Source organism: Phyllobates terribilis, unplaced genomic scaffold (genome assembly GCF_046119375.1).
Source record: "Phyllobates terribilis strain yellow unplaced genomic scaffold, ASM4611937v1 Scaffold_1024__1_contigs__length_465996, whole genome shotgun sequence".
NCBI lineage: Eukaryota > Metazoa > Chordata > Amphibia > Anura > Dendrobatidae > Phyllobates > Phyllobates terribilis.
In genome coordinates this window covers 174,279-195,929 of record NW_027363784.1, presented here as the reverse complement: position 1 = coordinate 195,929, position 21,651 = coordinate 174,279, and the positions used below count along the sequence as shown (strand labels likewise).

Genomic DNA, 21,651 nt, shown 5'->3' with positions numbered 1-21,651 from the left:
GGAATAGTGAAACACCCATGCACATCTTCTGGAATTGTAATTTTGCACAGACAATATGGAGGAAAGTGTGCAATATAGTGAGAGCTGTGAGTACTGTTAATTTTTTGGATTTTAACAGAGTATTTTATGGGATGGGGATAAGAGAGGAGGATTTTAAAATTGTATGGATTATTATTGCATGTGTGAAGGCGGCATTGTGGAAAGCAAGGAACATTTTAGTGTTTAAACATAAGGAAGTAACAGTCGACCAGTGTATTAAATTATGTCTAAGTTATTTGTACATGTATTTCTGGAGGGACAAAATGACGCTTGGCAAGGTGAAAGCAAATGAGAAATGGAAACAATGTAAATGGAATGAACTTACCTTGTAAGCTTTGATTTTTTGAAAACCTGTGGAAAAACAAAAAAACAAAAACAAAAACAAACAAAAAAAAATAGCCAAAACTATATAATTTTTAAAAAAAAAAAAAAAAGAGGGAAAAAATAAATAAATATATATATATAAAAGAAAAAGGAAAATAAAAGATTTGGAGAAGTATTAAAATTGGTAGAATGCACGATGATGGATTTGAGTCTTCTTATCTTTTTGTTGATTCCAAGACTTTGTAATCTGAGTCTTAAAAAAAAAAAAAAAAAAAAAAAAAATCTGTTCTTATCAGTTTAATATCTGATACGTCCCCTATCTGGGGACCATATATTAAATGGATTTTTAGAACAGGGAGATGGAAAAAGAGCTTGCTCTGTCCACTCCACGCATTGACCTGGTATTGCAGTATCTCCAGGACCGGTGCACCCCTTCTTTAATGCAGTTTCTAAAATCAGAAAGAATTGAATTCAATGTTTTTGGTTCATTTTGCTTGTTTGTCGGATTTTGGGATGGACTCTTTGGCTTTGCTTTTCTTCTCCTCATTGGATTTTTCATGTTCAAAGTTGCAGAAGCCAGATTACAAGCTCATTTTGGTTCAACTTCAGCAACTGTGCATTGCATTGCCATGTAATGTGATGCAATGCTATCTTTCTAGCTCTCCCTTTTTACTTCCTTTTGGATAAACAGACATATTAGGCAAGCATTTTGGAGCTTTCACCTAAATAACTACAGGTGGTGAGATAAGCTGCACAATATAATTGACCTTTCAGTATATTGTTGCACACACACCATCTATTTAGCAAATGCCCTTGTTATCAACAGCAGCCTTTTAAACTCACCTGAGCTAACAGGTATGTGCGCTGGTTACTCTGCTGCGCTTAAAATTTCTTTTTTGGTTTGCTACAATGCCTTTTCTGAAACGTTGTCTCCTTCTGCTGGAACACTGACTTCTTTCATTTAATGCCTGCAGACTATAAAAGAGAACCCAACCCAAAAAGTTTGGTTGATTAGTCTGTGGCATTCTGTTAAACTGTTGCTTATGGCGGTCTCTGTGAGCTTCTCAGCGACATTCAGCCAGCCAGGTATCCTGCCTGCAGTAGATGGAATGTGGCAATGGAACGCTGGCTGCGCGTGTCATAATAGGCTCTGAGCCTTTATATACCTGTGCACAGCAGCAGCCACCTTCAGTCTGCTGCTGGACAGCCAGCAGCAGCAGCAGCAGGAGAGGTATGTAATCAGGAGCCCTCCTGCTAAGGGTAGACAGCTGCTCGTTCCACCCCACCCCCCGCCTTAATTGGTTCTCCTCCCTTCCAACGGTGTTGAGGCGGGTGGGAACAGCAGGGGGTGAAGGTGCTGTGTTTAAAGAGGTGGAGTTATGCAGATCTAAAACGCGTGGATTGCAGCAGCAGCAAGCCGAAAAGTGCAGGCATGTAAGGGATCTAGAGGTTGACAACATGTCTTCTTAACGGGAGTCCAGGAGCTCATCTCCACAAATGGACTTTTCAGGATCCTTGGGTGGCTCCGTAGTTTGAAACCAATTCTGGTTATCGCTTCTCGGCCTTTTGGCTAAGATCAAGTGTAGTATCTGTTCTTATCAGTTTAATATCTGATACGTCCCCTATCTGGGGACCATATATTAAATGGATTTTTAGAACAGGGAGATGGAAAAAGAGCTTGCTCTGTCCACTCCACGCATTGACCTGGTATTGCAGTATCTCCAGGACCGGTGCACCCCTTCTTTAATGCAGTTTCTAAAATCAGAAAGAATTGAATTCAATGTTTTTTGTTCATTTTGCTTGTTTGTCGGATTTTGGGATGGACTCTTTGGCTTTGCTTTTCTTCTCCTCATTGGATTTTTCATGTTCAAAGTTGCAGAAGCCAGATTACAAGCTCATTTTGGTTCAACTTCAGCAACTGTGCATTGCATTGCCATGTAATGTGATGCAATGCTATCTTTCTAGCTCTCCCTTTTTACTTCCTTTTGGATAAACAGACATATTAGGCAAGCATTTTGGAGCTTTCACCTAAATAACTACAGGTGGTGAGATAAGCTGCAAAATATAATTGACCTTTCAGTATATTGTTGCACACACACCATCTATTTAGCAAATGCCCTTGTTATCAACAGCAGCCTTTTAAACTCACCTGAGCTAACAGGTATGTGCGCTGGTTACTCTGCTGCGCTTAAAATTTCTTTTTTGGTTTGCTACAATGCCTTTTCTGAAACGTTGTCTCCTTCTGCTGGAACACTGACTTCTTTCATTTAATGCCTGCAGACTATAAAAGAGAACCCAACCCAAAAAGTTTGGTTGATTAGTCTGTGGCATTCTGTTAAACTGTTGCTTATGGCGGTCTCTGTGAGCTTCTCAGCGACATTCAGCCAGCCAGGTATCCTGCCTGCAGTAGATGGAATGTGGCAATGGAACGCTGGCTGCGCGTGTCATAATAGGCTCTGAGCCTTTATATACCTGTGCACAGCAGCAGCCACCTTCAGTCTGCTGCTGGACAGCCAGCAGCAGCAGCAGCAGGAGAGGTATGTAATCAGGAGCCCTCCTGCTAAGGGTAGACAGCTGCTCGTTCCACCCCACCCCCCGCCTTAATTGGTTCTCCTCCCTTCCAACGGTGTTGAGGCGGGTGGGAACAGCAGGGGGTGAAGGTGCTGTGTTTAAAGAGGTGGAGTTATGCAGATCTAAAACGCGTGGATTGCAGCAGCAGCAAGCCGAAAAGTGCAGGCATGTAAGGGATCTAGAGGTTGACAACATGTCTTCTTAACGGGAGTCCAGGAGCTCATCTCCACAAATGGACTTTTCAGGATCCTTGGGTGGCTCCGTAGTTTGAAACCAATTCTGGTTATCGCTTCTCGGCCTTTTGGCTAAGATCAAGTGTAGTATCTGTTCTTATCAGTTTAATATCTGATACGTCCCCTATCTGGGGACCATATATTAAATGGATTTTTAGAACAGGGAGATGGAAAAAGAGCTTGCTCTGTCCACTCCACGCATTGACCTGGTATTGCAGTATCTCCAGGACCGGTGCACCCCTTCTTTAATGCAGTTTCTAAAATCAGAAAGAATTGAATTCAATGTTTTTTGTTCATTTTGCTTGTTTGTCGGATTTTGGGATGGACTCTTTGGCTTTGCTTTTCTTCTCCTCATTGGATTTTTCATGTTCAAAGTTGCAGAAGCCAGATTACAAGCTCATTTTGGTTCAACTTCAGCAACTGTGCATTGCATTGCCATGTAATGTGATGCAATGCTATCTTTCTAGCTCTCCCTTTTTACTTCCTTTTGGATAAACAGACATATTAGGCAAGCATTTTGGAGCTTTCACCTAAATAACTACAGGTGGTGAGATAAGCTGCAAAATATAATTGACCTTTCAGTATATTGTTGCACACACACCATCTATTTAGCAAATGCCCTTGTTATCAACAGCAGCCTTTTAAACTCACCTGAGCTAACAGGTATGTGCGCTGGTTACTCTGCTGCGCTTAAAATTTCTTTTTTGGTTTGCTACAATGCCTTTTCTGAAACGTTGTCTCCTTCTGCTGGAACACTGACTTCTTTCATTTAATGCCTGCAGACTATAAAAGAGAACCCAACCCAAAAAGTTTGGTTGATTAGTCTGTGGCATTCTGTTAAACTGTTGCTTATGGCGGTCTCTGTGAGCTTCTCAGCGACATTCAGCCAGCCAGGTATCCTGCCTGCAGTAGATGGAATGTGGCAATGGAACGCTGGCTGCGCGTGTCATAATAGGCTCTGAGCCTTTATATACCTGTGCACAGCAGCAGCCACCTTCAGTCTGCTGCTGGACAGCCAGCAGCAGCAGCAGCAGGAGAGGTATGTAATCAGGAGCCCTCCTGCTAAGGGTAGACAGCTGCTCGTTCCACCCCACCCCCCGCCTTAATTGGTTCTCCTCCCTTCCAACGGTGTTGAGGCGGGTGGGAACAGCAGGGGGTGAAGGTGCTGTGTTTAAAGAGGTGGAGTTATGCAGATCTAAAACGCGTGGATTGCAGCAGCAGCAAGCCGAAAAGTGCAGGCATGTAAGGGATCTAGAGGTTGACAACATGTCTTCTTAACGGGAGTCCAGGAGCTCATCTCCACAAATGGACTTTTCAGGATCCTTGGGTGGCTCCGTAGTTTGAAACCAATTCTGGTTATCGCTTCTCGGCCTTTTGGCTAAGATCAAGTGTAGTATCTGTTCTTATCAGTTTAATATCTGATACGTCCCCTATCTGGGGACCATATATTAAATGGATTTTTAGAACAGGGAGATGGAAAAAGAGCTTGCTCTGTCCACTCCACGCATTGACCTGGTATTGCAGTATCTCCAGGACCGGTGCACCCCTTCTTTAATGCAGTTTCTAAAATCAGAAAGAATTGAATTCAATGTTTTTTGTTCATTTTGCTTGTTTGTCGGATTTTGGGATGGACTCTTTGGCTTTGCTTTTCTTCTCCTCATTGGATTTTTCATGTTCAAAGTTGCAGAAGCCAGATTACAAGCTCATTTTGGTTCAACTTCAGCAACTGTGCATTGCATTGCCATGTAATGTGATGCAATGCTATCTTTCTAGCTCTCCCTTTTTACTTCCTTTTGGATAAACAGACATATTAGGCAAGCATTTTGGAGCTTTCACCTAAATAACTACAGGTGGTGAGATAAGCTGCACAATATAATTGACCTTTCAGTATATTGTTGCACACACACCATCTATTTAGCAAATGCCCTTGTTATCAACAGCAGCCTTTTAAACTCACCTGAGCTAACAGGTATGTGCGCTGGTTACTCTGCTGCGCTTAAAATTTCTTTTTTGGTTTGCTACAATGCCTTTTCTGAAACGTTGTCTCCTTCTGCTGGAACACTGACTTCTTTCATTTAATGCCTGCAGACTATAAAAGAGAACCCAACCCAAAAAGTTTGGTTGATTAGTCTGTGGCATTCTGTTAAACTGTTGCTTATGGCGGTCTCTGTGAGCTTCTCAGCGACATTCAGCCAGCCAGGTATCCTGCCTGCAGTAGATGGAATGTGGCAATGGAACGCTGGCTGCGCGTGTCATAATAGGCTCTGAGCCTTTATATACCTGTGCACAGCAGCAGCCACCTTCAGTCTGCTGCTGGACAGCCAGCAGCAGCAGCAGCAGGAGAGGTATGTAATCAGGAGCCCTCCTGCTAAGGGTAGACAGCTGCTCGTTCCACCCCACCCCCCGCCTTAATTGGTTCTCCTCCCTTCCAACGGTGTTGAGGCGGGTGGGAACAGCAGGGGGTGAAGGTGCTGTGTTTAAAGAGGTGGAGTTATGCAGATCTAAAACGCGTGGATTGCAGCAGCAGCAAGCCGAAAAGTGCAGGCATGTAAGGGATCTAGAGGTTGACAACATGTCTTCTTAACGGGAGTCCAGGAGCTCATCTCCACAAATGGACTTTTCAGGATCCTTGGGTGGCTCCGTAGTTTGAAACCAATTCTGGTTATCGCTTCTCGGCCTTTTGGCTAAGATCAAGTGTAGTATCTGTTCTTATCAGTTTAATATCTGATACGTCCCCTATCTGGGGACCATATATTAAATGGATTTTTAGAACAGGGAGATGGAAAAAGAGCTTGCTCTGTCCACTCCACGTATTGACCTGGTATTGCAGTATCTCCAGGACCGGTGCACCCCTTCTTTAATGCAGTTTCTAAAATCAGAAAGAATTGAATTCAATGTTTTTTGTTCATTTTGCTTGTTTGTCGGATTTTGGGATGGACTCTTTGGCTTTGCTTTTCTTCTCCTCATTGGATTTTTCATGTTCAAAGTTGCAGAAGCCAGATTACAAGCTCATTTTGGTTCAACTTCAGCAACTGTGCATTGCATTGCCATGTAATGTGATGCAATGCTATCTTTCTAGCTCTCCCTTTTTACTTCCTTTTGGATAAACAGACATATTAGGCAAGCATTTTGGAGCTTTCACCTAAATAACTACAGGTGGTGAGATAAGCTGCAAAATATAATTGACCTTTCAGTATATTGTTGCACACACACCATCTATTTAGCAAATGCCCTTGTTATCAACAGCAGCCTTTTAAACTCACCTGAGCTAACAGGTATGTGCGCTGGTTACTCTGCTGCGCTTAAAATTTCTTTTTTGGTTTGCTACAATGCCTTTTCTGAAACGTTGTCTCCTTCTGCTGGAACACTGACTTCTTTCATTTAATGCCTGCAGACTATAAAAGAGAACCCAACCCAAAAAGTTTGGTTGATTAGTCTGTGGCATTCTGTTAAACTGTTGCTTATGGCGGTCTCTGTGAGCTTCTCAGCGACATTCAGCCAGCCAGGTATCCTGCCTGCAGTAGATGGAATGTGGCAATGGAACGCTGGCTGCGCGTGTCATAATAGGCTCTGAGCCTTTATATACCTGTGCACAGCAGCAGCCACCTTCAGTCTGCTGCTGGACAGCCAGCAGCAGCAGCAGCAGGAGAGGTATGTAATCAGGAGCCCTCCTGCTAAGGGTAGACAGCTGCTCGTTCCACCCCACCCCCCGCCTTAATTGGTTCTCCTCCCTTCCAACGGTGTTGAGGCGGGTGGGAACAGCAGGGGGTGAAGGTGCTGTGTTTAAAGAGGTGGAGTTATGCAGATCTAAAACGCGTGGATTGCAGCAGCAGCAAGCCGAAAAGTGCAGGCATGTAAGGGATCTAGAGGTTGACAACATGTCTTCTTAACGGGAGTCCAGGAGCTCATCTCCACAAATGGACTTTTCAGGATCCTTGGGTGGCTCCGTAGTTTGAAACCAATTCTGGTTATCGCTTCTCGGCCTTTTGGCTAAGATCAAGTGTAGTATCTGTTCTTATCAGTTTAATATTTGATACGTCCCCTATCTGGGGACCATATATTAAATGGATTTTTAGAACAGGGAGATGGAAAAAGAGCTTGCTCTGTCCACTCCACGCATTGACCTGGTATTGCAGTATCTCCAGGACCGGTGCACCCCTTCTTTAATGCAGTTTCTAAAATCAGAAAGAATTGAATTCAATGTTTTTTGTTCATTTTGCTTGTTTGTCGGATTTTGGGATGGACTCTTTGGCTTTGCTTTTCTTCTCCTCATTGGATTTTTCATGTTCAAAGTTGCAGAAGCCAGATTACAAGCTCATTTTGGTTCAACTTCAGCAACTGTGCATTGCATTGCCATGTAATGTGATGCAATGCTATCTTTCTAGCTCTCCCTTTTTACTTCCTTTTGGATAAACAGACATATTAGGCAAGCATTTTGGAGCTTTCACCTAAATAACTACAGGTGGTGAGATAAGCTGCACAATATAATTGACCTTTCAGTATATTGTTGCACACACACCATCTATTTAGCAAATGCCCTTGTTATCAACAGCAGCCTTTTAAACTCACCTGAGCTAACAGGTATGTGCGCTGGTTACTCTGCTGCGCTTAAAATTTCTTTTTTGGTTTGCTACAATGCCTTTTCTGAAACGTTGTCTCCTTCTGCTGGAACACTGACTTCTTTCATTTAATGCCTGCAGACTATAAAAGAGAACCCAACCCAAAAAGTTTGGTTGATTAGTCTGTGGCATTCTGTTAAACTGTTGCTTATGGCGGTCTCTGTGAGCTTCTCAGCGACATTCAGCCAGCCAGGTATCCTGCCTGCAGTAGATGGAATGTGGCAATGGAACGCTGGCTGCGCGTGTCATAATAGGCTCTGAGCCTTTATATACCTGTGCACAGCAGCAGCCACCTTCAGTCTGCTGCTGGACAGCCAGCAGCAGCAGCAGCAGGAGAGGTATGTAATCAGGAGCCCTCCTGCTAAGGGTAGACAGCTGCTCGTTCCACCCCACCCCCCGCCTTAATTGGTTCTCCTCCCTTCCAACGGTGTTGAGGCGGGTGGGAACAGCAGGGGGTGAAGGTGCTGTGTTTAAAGAGGTGGAGTTATGCAGATCTAAAACGCGTGGATTGCAGCAGCAGCAAGCCGAAAAGTGCAGGCATGTAAGGGATCTAGAGGTTGACAACATGTCTTCTTAACGGGAGTCCAGGAGCTCATCTCCACAAATGGACTTTTCAGGATCCTTGGGTGGCTCCGTAGTTTGAAACCAATTCTGGTTATCGCTTCTCGGCCTTTTGGCTAAGATCAAGTGTAGTATCTGTTCTTATCAGTTTAATATCTGATACGTCCCCTATCTGGGGACCATATATTAAATGGATTTTTAGAACAGGGAGATGGAAAAAGAGCTTGCTCTGTCCACTCCACGCATTGACCTGGTATTGCAGTATCTCCAGGACCGGTGCACCCCTTCTTTAATGCAGTTTCTAAAATCAGAAAGAATTGAATTCAATGTTTTTTGTTCATTTTGCTTGTTTGTCGGATTTTGGGATGGACTCTTTGGCTTTGCTTTTCTTCTCCTCATTGGATTTTTCATGTTCAAAGTTGCAGAAGCCAGATTACAAGCTCATTTTGGTTCAACTTCAGCAACTGTGCATTGCATTGCCATGTAATGTGATGCAATGCTATCTTTCTAGCTCTCCCTTTTTACTTCCTTTTGGATAAACAGACATATTAGGCAAGCATTTTGGAGCTTTCACCTAAATAACTACAGGTGGTGAGATAAGCTGCACAATATAATTGACCTTTCAGTATATTGTTGCACACACACCATCTATTTAGCAAATGCCCTTGTTATCAACAGCAGCCTTTTAAACTCACCTGAGCTAACAGGTATGTGCGCTGGTTACTCTGCTGCGCTTAAAATTTCTTTTTTGGTTTGCTACAATGCCTTTTCTGAAACGTTGTCTCCTTCTGCTGGAACACTGACTTCTTTCATTTAATGCCTGCAGACTATAAAAGAGAACCCAACCCAAAAAGTTTGGTTGATTAGTCTGTGGCATTCTGTTAAACTGTTGCTTATGGCGGTCTCTGTGAGCTTCTCAGCGACATTCAGCCAGCCAGGTATCCTGCCTGCAGTAGATGGAATGTGGCAATGGAACGCTGGCTGCGCGTGTCATAATAGGCTCTGAGCCTTTATATACCTGTGCACAGCAGCAGCCACCTTCAGTCTGCTGCTGGACAGCCAGCAGCAGCAGCAGCAGGAGAGGTATGTAATCAGGAGCCCTCCTGCTAAGGGTAGACAGCTGCTCGTTCCACCCCACCCCCCGCCTTAATTGGTTCTCCTCCCTTCCAACGGTGTTGAGGCGGGTGGGAACAGCAGGGGGTGAAGGTGCTGTGTTTAAAGAGGTGGAGTTATGCAGATCTAAAACGCGTGGATTGCAGCAGCAGCAAGCCGAAAAGTGCAGGCATGTAAGGGATCTAGAGGTTGACAACATGTCTTCTTAACGGGAGTCCAGGAGCTCATCTCCACAAATGGACTTTTCAGGATCCTTGGGTGGCTCCGTAGTTTGAAACCAATTCTGGTTATCGCTTCTCGGCCTTTTGGCTAAGATCAAGTGTAGTATCTGTTCTTATCAGTTTAATATCTGATACGTCCCCTATCTGGGGACCATATATTAAATGGATTTTTAGAACAGGGAGATGGAAAAAGAGCTTGCTCTGTCCACTCCACGCATTGACCTGGTATTGCAGTATCTCCAGGACCGGTGCACCCCTTCTTTAATGCAGTTTCTAAAATCAGAAAGAATTGAATTCAATGTTTTTTGTTCATTTTGCTTGTTTGTCGGATTTTGGGATGGACTCTTTGGCTTTGCTTATCTTCTCCTCATTGGATTTTTCATGTTCAAAGTTGCAGAAGCCAGATTACAAGCTCATTTTGGTTCAACTTCAGCAACTGTGCATTGCATTGCCATGTAATGTGATGCAATGCTATCTTTCTAGCTCTCCCTTTTTACTTCCTTTTGGATAAACAGACATATTAGGCAAGCATTTTGGAGCTTTCACCTAAATAACTACAGGTGGTGAGATAAGCTGCACAATATAATTGACCTTTCAGTATATTGTTGCACACACACCATCTATTTAGCAAATGCCCTTGTTATCAACAGCAGCCTTTTAAACTCACCTGAGCTAACAGGTATGTGCGCTGGTTACTCTGCTGCGCTTAAAATTTCTTTTTTGGTTTGCTACAATGCCTTTTCTGAAACGTTGTCTCCTTCTGCTGGAACACTGACTTCTTTCATTTAATGCCTGCAGACTATAAAAGAGAACCCAACCCAAAAAGTTTGGTTGATTAGTCTGTGGCATTCTGTTAAACTGTTGCTTATGGCGGTCTCTGTGAGCTTCTCAGCGACATTCAGCCAGCCAGGTATCCTGCCTGCAGTAGATGGAATGTGGCAATGGAACGCTGGCTGCGCGTGTCATAATAGGCTCTGAGCCTTTATATACCTGTGCACAGCAGCAGCCACCTTCAGTCTGCTGCTGGACAGCCAGCAGCAGCAGCAGCAGGAGAGGTATGTAATCAGGAGCCCTCCTGCTAAGGGTAGACAGCTGCTCGTTCCACCCCACCCCCCGCCTTAATTGGTTCTCCTCCCTTCCAACGGTGTTGAGGCGGGTGGGAACAGCAGGGGGTGAAGGTGCTGTGTTTAAAGAGGTGGAGTTATGCAGATCTAAAACGCGTGGATTGCAGCAGCAGCAAGCCGAAAAGTGCAGGCATGTAAGGGATCTAGAGGTTGACAACATGTCTTCTTAACGGGAGTCCAGGAGCTCATCTCCACAAATGGACTTTTCAGGATCCTTGGGTGGCTCCGTAGTTTGAAACCAATTCTGGTTATCGCTTCTCGGCCTTTTGGCTAAGATCAAGTGTAGTATCTGTTCTTATCAGTTTAATATCTGATACGTCCCCTATCTGGGGACCATATATTAAATGGATTTTTAGAACAGGGAGATGGAAAAAGAGCTTGCTCTGTCCACTCCACGCATTGACCTGGTATTGCAGTATCTCCAGGACCGGTGCACCCCTTCTTTAATGCAGTTTCTAAAATCAGAAAGAATTGAATTCAATGTTTTTTGTTCATTTTGCTTGTTTGTCGGATTTTGGGATGGACTCTTTGGCTTTGCTTTTCTTCTCCTCATTGGATTTTTCATGTTCAAAGTTGCAGAAGCCAGATTACAAGCTCATTTTGGTTCAACTTCAGCAACTGTGCATTGCATTGCCATGTAATGTGATGCAATGCTATCTTTCTAGCTCTCCCTTTTTACTTCCTTTTGGATAAACAGACATATTAGGCAAGCATTTTGGAGCTTTCACCTAAATAACTACAGGTGGTGAGATAAGCTGCACAATATAATTGACCTTTCAGTATATTGTTGCACACACACCATCTATTTAGCAAATGCCCTTGTTATCAACAGCAGCCTTTTAAACTCACCTGAGCTAACAGGTATGTGCGCTGGTTACTCTGCTGCGCTTAAAATTTCTTTTTTGGTTTGCTACAATGCCTTTTCTGAAACGTTGTCTCCTTCTGCTGGAACACTGACTTCTTTCATTTAATGCCTGCAGACTATAAAAGAGAACCCAACCCAAAAAGTTTGGTTGATTAGTCTGTGGCATTCTGTTAAACTGTTGCTTATGGCGGTCTCTGTGAGCTTCTCAGCGACATTCAGCCAGCCAGGTATCCTGCCTGCAGTAGATGGAATGTGGCAATGGAACGCTGGCTGCGCGTGTCATAATAGGCTCTGAGCCTTTATATACCTGTGCACAGCAGCAGCCACCTTCAGTCTGCTGCTGGACAGCCAGCAGCAGCAGCAGCAGGAGAGGTATGTAATCAGGAGCCCTCCTGCTAAGGGTAGACAGCTGCTCGTTCCACCCCACCCCCCGCCTTAATTGGTTCTCCTCCCTTCCAATGGTGTTGAGGCGGGTGGGAACAGCAGGGGGTGAAGGTGCTGTGTTTAAAGAGGTGGAGTTATGCAGATCTAAAACGCGTGGATTGCAGCAGCAGCAAGCCGAAAAGTGCAGGCATGTAAGGGATCTAGAGGTTGACAACATGTCTTCTTAACGGGAGTCCAGGAGCTCATCTCCACAAATGGACTTTTCAGGATCCTTGGGTGGCTCCGTAGTTTGAAACCAATTCTGGTTATCGCTTCTCGGCCTTTTGGCTAAGATCAAGTGTAGTATCTGTTCTTATCAGTTTAATATCTGATACGTCCCCTATCTGGGGACCATATATTAAATGGATTTTTAGAACAGGGAGATGGAAAAAGAGCTTGCTCTGTCCACTCCACGCATTGACCTGGTATTGCAGTATCTCCAGGACCGGTGCACCCCTTCTTTAATGCAGTTTCTAAAATCAGAAAGAATTGAATTCAATGTTTTTTGTTCATTTTGCTTGTTTGTCGGATTTTGGGATGGACTCTTTGGCTTTGCTTTTCTTCTCCTCATTGGATTTTTCATGTTCAAAGTTGCAGAAGCCAGATTACAAGCTCATTTTGGTTCAACTTCAGCAACTGTGCATTGCATTGCCATGTAATGTGATGCAATGCTATCTTTCTAGCTCTCCCTTTTTACTTCCTTTTGGATAAACAGACATATTAGGCAAGCATTTTGGAGCTTTCACCTAAATAACTACAGGTGGTGAGATAAGCTGCACAATATAATTGACCTTTCAGTATATTGTTGCACACACACCATCTATTTAGCAAATGCCCTTGTTATCAACAGCAGCCTTTTAAACTCACCTGAGCTAACAGGTATGTGCGCTGGTTACTCTGCTGCGCTTAAAATTTCTTTTTTGGTTTGCTACAATGCCTTTTCTGAAACGTTGTCTCCTTCTGCTGGAACACTGACTTCTTTCATTTAATGCCTGCAGACTATAAAAGAGAACCCAACCCAAAAAGTTTGGTTGATTAGTCTGTGGCATTCTGTTAAACTGTTGCTTATGGCGGTCTCTGTGAGCTTCTCAGTGACATTCAGCCAGCCAGGTATCCTGCCTGCAGTAGATGGAATGTGGCAATGGAACGCTGGCTGCGCGTGTCATAATAGGCTCTGAGCCTTTATATACCTGTGCACAGCAGCAGCCACCTTCAGTCTGCTGCTGGACAGCCAGCAGCAGCAGCAGCAGGAGAGGTATGTAATCAGGAGCCCTCCTGCTAAGGGTAGACAGCTGCTCGTTCCACCCCACCCCCCGCCTTAATTGGTTCTCCTCCCTTCCAATGGTGTTGAGGCGGGTGGGAACAGCAGGGGGTGAAGGTGCTGTGTTTAAAGAGGTGGAGTTATGCAGATCTAAAACGCGTGGATTGCAGCAGCAGCAAGCCGAAAAGTGCAGGCATGTAAGGGATCTAGAGGTTGACAACATGTCTTCTTAACGGGAGTCCAGGAGCTCATCTCCACAAATGGACTTTTCAGGATCCTTGGGTGGCTCCGTAGTTTGAAACCAATTCTGGTTATCGCTTCTCGGCCTTTTGGCTAAGATCAAGTGTAGTATCTGTTCTTATCAGTTTAATATCTGATACGTCCCCTATCTGGGGACCATATATTAAATGGATTTTTAGAACAGGGAGATGGAAAAAGAGCTTGCTCTGTCCACTCCACGCATTGACCTGGTATTGCAGTATCTCCAGGACCGGTGCACCCCTTCTTTAATGCAGTTTCTAAAATCAGAAAGAATTGAATTCAATGTTTTTTGTTCATTTTGCTTGTTTGTCGGATTTTGGGATGGACTCTTTGGCTTTGCTTTTCTTCTCCTCATTGGATTTTTCATGTTCAAAGTTGCAGAAGCCAGATTACAAGCTCATTTTGGTTCAACTTCAGCAACTGTGCATTGCATTGCCATGTAATGTGATGCAATGCTATCTTTCTAGCTCTCCCTTTTTACTTCCTTTTGGATAAACAGACATATTAGGCAAGCATTTTGGAGCTTTCACCTAAATAACTACAGGTGGTGAGATAAGCTGCACAATATAATTGACCTTTCAGTATATTGTTGCACACACACCATCTATTTAGCAAATGCCCTTGTTATCAACAGCAGCCTTTTAAACTCACCTGAGCTAACAGGTATGTGCGCTGGTTACTCTGCTGCGCTTAAAATTTCTTTTTTGGTTTGCTACAATGCCTTTTCTGAAACGTTGTCTCCTTCTGCTGGAACACTGACTTCTTTCATTTAATGCCTGCAGACTATAAAAGAGAACCCAACCCAAAAAGTTTGGTTGATTAGTCTGTGGCATTCTGTTAAACTGTTGCTTATGGCGGTCTCTGTGAGCTTCTCAGCGACATTCAGCCAGCCAGGTATCCTGCCTGCAGTAGATGGAATGTGGCAATGGAACGCTGGCTGCGCGTGTCATAATAGGCTCTGAGCCTTTATATACCTGTGCACAGCAGCAGCCACCTTCAGTCTGCTGCTGGACAGCCAGCAGCAGCAGCAGCAGGAGAGGTATGTAATCAGGAGCCCTCCTGCTAAGGGTAGACAGCTGCTCGTTCCACCCCACCCCCCGCCTTAATTGGTTCTCCTCCCTTCCAACGGTGTTGAGGCGGGTGGGAACAGCAGGGGGTGAAGGTGCTGTGTTTAAAGAGGTGGAGTTATGCAGATCTAAAACGCGTGGATTGCAGCAGCAGCAAGCCGAAAAGTGCAGGCATGTAAGGGATCTAGAGGTTGACAACATGTCTTCTTAACGGGAGTCCAGGAGCTCATCTCCACAAATGGACTTTTCAGGATCCTTGGGTGGCTCCGTAGTTTGAAACCAATTCTGGTTATCGCTTCTCGGCCTTTTGGCTAAGATCAAGTGTAGTATCTTTTGAAAAGGCAGTTTTGTCCTTGGGCTGCCCTAGTAAATTGATGCATTTTACACACTGGTTTGGTGCACTTGTTAGTACGCCAGGTGGCTCATAGAGTTATCTGATGGAAAACATGGCCCTCCAGGATCGAAGTCACTAATCTGGGTAAGTGTGAGGGCTTTGGAGCAATGTGCCCCAGGAGTAGGCGCCCTGGTGGGAGTTCAAGCTTACTGGGACTGGGAACCCCAGAAAGACTTGGCTTCGTAGCACGCCGCACCTTTGCCAATCATACTTTCTGAGCAACCCCCCCCTATTCCTGGCCTCCGGGCTAGGAAGGGGAATTTTTATAAACCCGGTCGGAGGTCCGGTCAGCTTTGGGCTGAGAAACCAACACAGGCTCCAGCTCCACTAGGGTGGCAGCCTAGATGGAAGCTGGGAGCACGAAAACGGCTCTTCTCCGGCTTCGGCTAGGGAGAGCATCGGAGATCCCTGACCCTCGCTGTGGCCTTCTGGCTCGGAGGGATGGGGATGGTTTATTGGGGACCCTCTCCTCCGGGAAGGGTCCACATGAATCCTCGCCTCGTGCGCTGTTTTGGTGTGACTTCGGTCACATTTTTCAGTGCCTTGGATGCAGCTTCAATCAAAAAATCTGTTCTTATCAGTTTAATATCTGATACGTCACCTATCTGGGGACCATATATTAAATGGATTTTTAGAACAGGGAGATGGAAAAAGAGCTTGCTCTGTCCACTCCACGCATTGACCTGGTATTGCAGTATCTCCAGGACCGGTGCACCCCTTCTTTAATGCAGTTTCTAAAATCAGAAAGAATTGAATTCAATGTTTTTTGTTCATTTTGCTTGTTTGTCGGATTTTGGGATGGACTCTTTGGCTTTGCTTTTCTTCTCCTCATTGGATTTTTCATGTTCAAAGTTGCAGAAGCCAGATTACAAGCTCATTTTGGTTCAACTTCAGCAACTGTGCATTGCATTGCCATGTAATGTGATGCAATGCTATCTTTCTAGCTCTCCCTTTTTACTTCCTTTTGGATAAACAGACATATTAGGCAAGCATTTTGGAGCTTTCACCTAAATAACTACAGGTGGTGAGATAAGCTGCACAATATAATTGACCTTTCAGTATATTGTTGCACACACACCATCTATTTAGCAAATGCCCTTGTTATCAACAGCAGCCTTTTAAACTCACCTGAGCTAACAGGCATGTGCGCTGGTTACTCTGCTGCGCTTAAAATTTCTTTTTTGGTTTGCTACAATGCCTTTTCTGAAACGTTGTCTCCTTCTGCTGGAACACTGACTTCTTTCATTTAATGCCTGCAGACTATAAAAGAGAACCCAACCCAAAAAGTTTGGTTGATTAGTCTGTGGCATTCTGTTAAACTGTTGCTTATGGCGGTCTCTGTGAGCTTCTCAGCGACATTCAGCCAGCCAGGTATCCTGCCTGCAGTAGATGGAATGTGGCAATGGAACGCTGGCTGCGCGTGTCATAATAGGCTCTGAGCCTTTATATACCTGTGCACAGCAGCAGCCACCTTCAGTCTGCTGCTGGACAGCCAGCAGCAGCAGCAGCAGCAGGAGAGGTATGTAATCAGGAGCCCTCCTGCTAAGGGTAGACAGCTGCTCGTTCCACCCCACCCCCCGCCTTAATTGGTTCTCCTCCCTTCCAACGGTGTTGAGGCGGGTGGGAACAGCAGGGGGTGAAGGTGCTGTGTTTAAAGAGGTGGAGTTATGCAGATCTAAAACGCGTGGATTGCAGCAGCAGCAAGCCGAAAAGTGCAGGCATGTAAGGGATCTAGAGGTTGACAACATGTCTTCTTAACGGGAGTCCAGGAGCTCATCTCCACAAATGGACTTTTCAGGATCCTTGGGTGGCTCCGTAGTTTGAAACCAATTCTGGTTATCGCTTCTCGGCCTTTTGGCTAAGATCAAGTGTAGTATCTGTTCTTATCAGTTTAATATCTGATACGTCCCCTATCTGGGGACCATATATTAAATGGATTTTTAGAACAGGGAGATGGAAAAAGAGCTTGCTCTGTCCACTCCACGCATTGACCTGGTATTGCAGTATCTCCAGGACCGGTGCACCCCTTCTTTAATGCAGTTTCTAAAATCAGAAAGAATTGAATTCAATGTTTTTTGTTCATTTTGCTTGTTTGTCGGATTTTGGGATGGACTCTTTGGCTTTGCTTTTCTTCTCCTCATTGGATTTTTCATGTTCAAAGTTGCAGAAGCCAGATTACAAGCTCATTTTGGTTCAACTTCAGCAACTGTGCATTGCATTGCCATGTAATGTGATGCAATGCTATCTTTCTAGCTCTCCCTTTTTACTTCCTTTTGGATAAACAGACATATTAGGCAAGCATTTTGGAGCTTTCACCTAAATAACTACAGGTGGTGAGATAAGCTGCACAATATAATTGACCTTTCAGTATATTGTTGCACACACACCATCTATTTAGCAAATGCCCTTGTTATCAACAGCAGCCTTTTAAACTCACCTGAGCTAACAGGTATGTGCGCTGGTTACTCTGCTGCGCTTAAAATTTCTTTTTTGGTTTGCTACAATGCCTTTTCTGAAACGTTGTCTCCTTCTGCTGGAACACTGACTTCTTTCATTTAATGCCTGCAGACTATAAAAGAGAACCCAACCCAAAAAGTTTGGTTGATTAGTCTGTGGCATTCTGTTAAACTGTTGCTTATGGCGGTCTCTGTGAGCTTCTCAGCGACATTCAGCCAGCCAGGTATCCTGCCTGCAGTAGATGGAATGTGGCAATGGAACGCTGGCTGCGCGTGTCATAATAGGCTCTGAGCCTTTATATACCTGTGCACAGCAGCAGCCACCTTCAGTCTGCTGCTGGACAGCCAGCAGCAGCAGCAGCAGGAGAGGTATGTAATCAGGAGCCCTCCTGCTAAGGGTAGACAGCTGCTCGTTCCACCCCACCCCCCGCCTTAATTGGTTCTCCTCCCTTCCAACGGTGTTGAGGCGGGTGGGAACAGCAGGGGGTGAAGGTGCTGTGTTTAAAGAGGTGGAGTTATGCAGATCTAAAACGCGTGGATTGCAGCAGCAGCAAGCCGAAAAGTGCAGGCATGTAAGGGATCTAGAGGTTGACAACATGTCTTCTTAACGGGAGTCCAGGAGCTCATCTCCACAAATGGACTTTTCAGGATCCTTGGGTGGCTCCGTAGTTTGAAACCAATTCTGGTTATCGCTTCTCGGCCTTTTGGCTAAGATCAAGTGTAGTATCTTTTGAAAAGGCAGTTTTGTCCTTGGGCTGCCCTAGTAAATTGATGCATTTTACACACTGGTTTGGTGCACTTGTTAGTACGCCAGGTGGCTCATAGAGTTATCTGATGGAAAACATGGCCCTCCAGGATCGAAGTCACTAATCTGGGTAAGTGTGAGGGCTTTGGAGCAATGTGCCCCAGGAGTAGGCGCCCTGGTGGGAGTTCAAGCTTACTGGGACTGGGAACCCCAGAAAGACTTGGCTTCGTAGCACGCCGCACCTTTGCCAATCATACTTTCTGAGCAACCCCCCCCTATTCCTGGCCTCCGGGCTAGGAAGGGGAATTTTTATAAACCCGGTCGGAGGTCCGGTCAGCTTTGGGCTGAGAAACCAACACAGGCTCCAGCTCCACTAGGGTGGCAGCCTAGATGGAAGCTGGGAGCACGAAAACGGCTCTTCTCCGGCTTCGGCTAGGGAGAGCATCGGAGATCCCTGACCCTCGCTGTGGCCTTCTGGCTCGGAGGGATGGGGATGGTTTATTGGGGACCCTCTCCTCCGGGAAGGGTCCACATGAATCCTCGCCTCGTGCGCTGTTTTGGTGTGACTTCGGTCACATTTTTCAGTGCCTTGGATGCAGCTTCAATCAAAAAATCTGTTCTTATCAGTTTAATATCTGATACGTCCCCTATCTGGGGACCATATATTAAATGGATTTTTAGAACAGGGAGATGGAAAAAGAGCTTGCTCTGTCCACTCCACGCATTGACCTGGTATTGCAGTATCTCCAGGACCGGTGCACCCCTTCTTTAATGCAGTTTCTAAAATCAGAAAGAATTGAATTCAATGTTTTTTGTTCATTTTGCTTGTTTGTCGGATTTTGGGATGGACTCTTTGGCTTTGCTTTTCTTCTCCTCATTGGATTTTTCATGTTCAAAGTTGCAGAAGCCAGATTACAAGCTCATTTTGGTTCAACTTCAGCAACTGTGCATTGCATTGCCATGTAATGTGATGCAATGCTATCTTTCTAGCTCTCCCTTTTTACTTCCTTTTGGATAAACAGACATATTAGGCAAGCATTTTGGAGCTTTCACCTAAATAACTACAGGTGGTGAGATAAGCTGCACAATATAATTGACCTTTCAGTATATTGTTGCACACACACCATCTATTTAGCAAATGCCCTTGTTATCAACAGCAGCCTTTTAAACTCACCTGAGCTAACAGGCATGTGCGCTGGTTACTCTGCTGCGCTTAAAATTTCTTTTTTGGTTTGCTACAATGCCTTTTCTGAAACGTTGTCTCCTTCTGCTGGAACACTGACTTCTTTCATTTAATGCCTGCAGACTATAAAAGAGAACCCAACCCAAAAAGTTTGGTTGATTAGTCTGTGGCATTCTGTTAAACTGTTGCTTATGGCGGTCTCTGTGAGCTTCTCAGCGACATTCAGCCAGCCAGGTATCCTGCCTGCAGTAGATGGAATGTGGCAATGGAACGCTGGCTGCGCGTGTTGACGCGCCCCCTGGGACATATTCCTATTTGAGGGGAATACCCGGCACCGGATCAGATGGGGGGTTGTAGTCTCCGAGCGGCTGTGACCCGGCCCGTGCCCAGGGCGTCAAGCTCAGTGTTATGTGGCAGTCCTACAGATGTTATTAAGAGTTCTTTTGTGTCGACTACGCCACCCGTTGTGATGCGGTCACTGTGGCCGCCGCTGCAGCAGGGTCCGCTGAGGCTGATGGTGGATGCGCAGCTTGGTGGGATAACCCCCAACGGGAGGGGTATAGCCTCAGAGGGGACAGGCGCAGAGGATGGGGGTTGTGGTGGTGTAGTGCAGACGGCAGTGAAGACAGAGTCGAGTTGTGCAGTTAAGGGTGTTTACTTACTGCAGATGTTGTACTGGTCACTCCAGCTGCTAGTGACCACCCGAGCCGTGCTGCGTCCACCAGGTCCTGGATCCAGCCAACCCCCAAACAAGTCCGGAGCGTGGCCCTGAGCTCTCTTTCTGTCCCGTTCTCTGGCCGTCCCCACCAGTAATCCACCTAGGTCCAGCTCCCTCGGGCCTTCTGTTGGGACACCCTTGGCCCTGGGTTCCCTGACCCTTCATGTGGTGTGCCTTCGGGTTGGATGTGATGGGTGACCGTGGCAGACGCTGCCCACGGTCTCCGGTCTCTGGCTGGGGAATGTTTTTACCCCCACCAGCTTGGGTTCCGGTACCCTGATGCCGACTCTTCACCCGGTGCTTTTAGTTGGGATCTCAGAGTCCTTCTCTTCTGTGCTCTGGGTCTCTCTCTTTTCTCCTCTCTCACTCTGGGTCTTTGTCTTTCTTCTCTCCTCTGCTCCTGACTTGTTCTCTGCAGCTGACTGACTCTCTGCATCTGATCCTCTGCATCTGACTTGTTCTCTGCAGCTGACTGACTCTCTGCATCTGATCCTCTGCATCTGACCCTGTTCTTAGTTGGTGCCCACCTTATATACACCCTCTATGTGTGAGCTCAGGTGACCAGCACCCAATGAGCTCCTAACTTTACCCAGGCTGCTCCCCCTATCTGCCCCTACACTACTTGGGATGTACCACCTCCCTCCCACTCCAGCCAGGAACAGACTCGGTCGTACCTGCACATTTCTAAGTGGGAGTACCGTCGGTCTGTTCCCCGGAAATGGGATGTGTGTAGTGCATGCAGCCTACCGAGCTCAGTTCCACTCTCCATCCTTGCCCGGGAGTGGAATATCACACCTCTGGGTTGAGGTGCAATACTCCTGTAGCAGCCGAATCCTCAGGGTGCTACACGTGTCATAATAGGCTCTGAGCCTTTATATACCTGTGCACAGCAGCAGCCACCTTCAGTCTGCTGCTGGACAGCCAGCAGCAGCAGCAGCAGCAGGAGAGGTATGTAATCAGGAGCCCTCCTGCTAAGGGTAGACAGCTGCTCGTTCCACCCCACCCCCCGCCTTAATTGGTTCTCCTCCCTTCCAACGGTGTTGAGGCGGGTGGGAACAGCAGGGGGTGAAGGTGCTGTGTTTAAAGAGGTGGAGTTATGCAGATCTAAAACGCGTGGATTGCAGCAGCAGCAAGCCGAAAAGTGCAGGCATGTAAGGGATCTAGAGGTTGACAACATGTCTTCTTAACGGGAGTCCAGGAGCTCATCTCCACAAATGGACTTTTCAGGATCCTTGGGTGGCTCCGTAGTTTGAAACCAATTCTGGTTATCGCTTCTCGGCCTTTTGGCTAAGATCAAGTGTAGTATCTGTTCTTATCAGTTTAATATCTGATACGTCCCCTATCTGGGGACCATATATTAAATGGATTTTTAGAACAGGGAGATGGAAAAAGAGCTTGCTCTGTCCACTCCACGCATTGACCTGGTATTGCAGTATCTCCAGGACCGGTGCACCCCTTCTTTAATGCAGTTTC

At 45.7% G+C, this 21,651-nt stretch overlaps 14 non-coding genes and 3 pseudogenes across 14 annotated transcripts; all 17 read left to right on the top strand.

Moving 5' to 3' along the window:
- The first annotated feature begins 578 nt into the window (after positions 1 to 578).
- LOC141241903 (U2 spliceosomal RNA) lies at positions 579 to 798 on the top strand (annotated as a pseudogene).
- Positions 799 to 1,913: 1,115 nt separating this feature from the next.
- LOC141241725 (U2 spliceosomal RNA) lies at positions 1,914 to 2,104 on the top strand. The gene has a single exon (XR_012306424.1). It is a non-coding gene; the product is annotated as a U2 spliceosomal RNA (small nuclear RNA).
- A 1,115-nt stretch (positions 2,105 to 3,219) lies between these two features.
- LOC141241724 (U2 spliceosomal RNA) lies at positions 3,220 to 3,410 on the top strand. The gene has a single exon (XR_012306423.1). It is a non-coding gene; the product is annotated as a U2 spliceosomal RNA (small nuclear RNA).
- Positions 3,411 to 4,525: 1,115 nt separating this feature from the next.
- Positions 4,526 to 4,716, top strand: LOC141241723 (U2 spliceosomal RNA). The gene has a single exon (XR_012306422.1). It is a non-coding gene; the product is annotated as a U2 spliceosomal RNA (small nuclear RNA).
- Positions 4,717 to 5,831: 1,115 nt separating this feature from the next.
- On the top strand, positions 5,832 to 6,022 carry LOC141241844 (U2 spliceosomal RNA). The gene has a single exon (XR_012306538.1). It is a non-coding gene; the product is annotated as a U2 spliceosomal RNA (small nuclear RNA).
- Positions 6,023 to 7,137: 1,115 nt separating this feature from the next.
- Positions 7,138 to 7,328, top strand: LOC141241861 (U2 spliceosomal RNA). Its single transcript, XR_012306554.1, has one exon. It is a non-coding gene; the product is annotated as a U2 spliceosomal RNA (small nuclear RNA).
- A 1,115-nt stretch (positions 7,329 to 8,443) lies between these two features.
- On the top strand, positions 8,444 to 8,634 carry LOC141241722 (U2 spliceosomal RNA). Its single transcript, XR_012306421.1, has one exon. It is a non-coding gene; the product is annotated as a U2 spliceosomal RNA (small nuclear RNA).
- A 1,115-nt stretch (positions 8,635 to 9,749) lies between these two features.
- LOC141241721 (U2 spliceosomal RNA) lies at positions 9,750 to 9,940 on the top strand. The gene has a single exon (XR_012306420.1). It is a non-coding gene; the product is annotated as a U2 spliceosomal RNA (small nuclear RNA).
- A 1,115-nt stretch (positions 9,941 to 11,055) lies between these two features.
- LOC141241720 (U2 spliceosomal RNA) lies at positions 11,056 to 11,246 on the top strand. The gene has a single exon (XR_012306419.1). It is a non-coding gene; the product is annotated as a U2 spliceosomal RNA (small nuclear RNA).
- Positions 11,247 to 12,361: 1,115 nt separating this feature from the next.
- On the top strand, positions 12,362 to 12,552 carry LOC141241719 (U2 spliceosomal RNA). The gene has a single exon (XR_012306418.1). It is a non-coding gene; the product is annotated as a U2 spliceosomal RNA (small nuclear RNA).
- Positions 12,553 to 13,667: 1,115 nt separating this feature from the next.
- Positions 13,668 to 13,858, top strand: LOC141241718 (U2 spliceosomal RNA). Its single transcript, XR_012306417.1, has one exon. It is a non-coding gene; the product is annotated as a U2 spliceosomal RNA (small nuclear RNA).
- A 1,115-nt stretch (positions 13,859 to 14,973) lies between these two features.
- On the top strand, positions 14,974 to 15,089 carry LOC141241941 (U2 spliceosomal RNA; annotated as a pseudogene).
- Positions 15,090 to 15,614: 525 nt separating this feature from the next.
- On the top strand, positions 15,615 to 15,796 carry LOC141241890 (U2 spliceosomal RNA). Its single transcript, XR_012306582.1, has one exon. It is a non-coding gene; the product is annotated as a U2 spliceosomal RNA (small nuclear RNA).
- A 1,118-nt stretch (positions 15,797 to 16,914) lies between these two features.
- LOC141241717 (U2 spliceosomal RNA) lies at positions 16,915 to 17,105 on the top strand. Its single transcript, XR_012306416.1, has one exon. It is a non-coding gene; the product is annotated as a U2 spliceosomal RNA (small nuclear RNA).
- A 1,115-nt stretch (positions 17,106 to 18,220) lies between these two features.
- LOC141241940 (U2 spliceosomal RNA) lies at positions 18,221 to 18,336 on the top strand (annotated as a pseudogene).
- A 525-nt stretch (positions 18,337 to 18,861) lies between these two features.
- On the top strand, positions 18,862 to 19,043 carry LOC141241880 (U2 spliceosomal RNA). The gene has a single exon (XR_012306572.1). It is a non-coding gene; the product is annotated as a U2 spliceosomal RNA (small nuclear RNA).
- A 2,402-nt stretch (positions 19,044 to 21,445) lies between these two features.
- On the top strand, positions 21,446 to 21,636 carry LOC141241715 (U2 spliceosomal RNA). Its single transcript, XR_012306414.1, has one exon. It is a non-coding gene; the product is annotated as a U2 spliceosomal RNA (small nuclear RNA).
- Positions 21,637 to 21,651: the final 15 nt, after the last annotated feature.